Below are 1,026 nucleotides of genomic sequence, written 5' to 3' on the forward strand. Positions count from 1 at the left end.
CCAACCAAACCCTAACCCTAACAGAGGATAAAAGTGGGGTCACAGAAACTGTGGTAAACAATATATCACCTGCATCTTACAGTCACTTCCTCCCTCAAAAGCAATCTTTGAGGTACGGGTCTAAGGACAAATCTATACTCAATCTCCCCCCCTCTTAGGAGACTGAGGCAATTACTGTTTGCCTATCTCCTGCTCCCTTATTTTCAGTCTCAAGGAGCTGGTGGCACACTGATTAAAATGCTCATCTGCTAACCAAAAAGGTTAGCTGTTCAAACCCAGCAGCAAAGCTGCAGGATACAAGATTAATAGCGACCCTATAGAACAAAGAAGAACTGCCCCATAGAATTTCCAAGGAGCAGATGGTGGATTTGAACTGCCAACTTTTTGGTCAGCAGCCAAGCTCTTAACCACTGTGCTATCAGGGCTCCAAGATTACTAAACAAAAACCAATTGTATTACTATATACTAGCGATGAGTAATCCAAAAATGAAATTAAGCAAACAATTCCATTTAAAATAGCATTAAAAAGAATAAAATATTAGGAATAAATTTAACAACAGAAGTGCAAAACTTGTACTCTGAAAACTACAAAACAATGTTGAAAAATATTAAAGAAGACCTAAATGGAGAGGCATCCCATTTTCCTGGCTCAGAACATTTAATATTGCTAAGATGGAAATATTCCCCCAAATTGATCTACAAATTCAAGACAATCCCTATCAAAATCTCAGCTATGTTTTGTTTTTTCAGAAATTGACAAGCAGAGCTAAAAATTCATATGAAAACTCAAAAGATGCAGAATAACCAAAAAGAATCTTGAAAAAGAAGGACAAAATTAGAGGACTTACACTTTTCAATTTCAAAACTTGCTACAAAGCTAAAGTAATCAAGACTGTGTTAATGGTCTAGGATAGACATATAGACCAATGGAACAGAACTGAGAGTCCAGAAATAAACTCTTACATTTATGGTCAACTGATTTTTAACAAGGCTGCCAGGACAGTTCAATGGAGGAAAGAATAGTCT

This window comes from Trichechus manatus, unplaced genomic scaffold (assembly GCF_000243295.1).
Source record: "Trichechus manatus latirostris isolate Lorelei unplaced genomic scaffold, TriManLat1.0 scaffold00123, whole genome shotgun sequence".
Classification (NCBI taxonomy): Eukaryota; Metazoa; Chordata; class Mammalia; order Sirenia; family Trichechidae; genus Trichechus; species Trichechus manatus.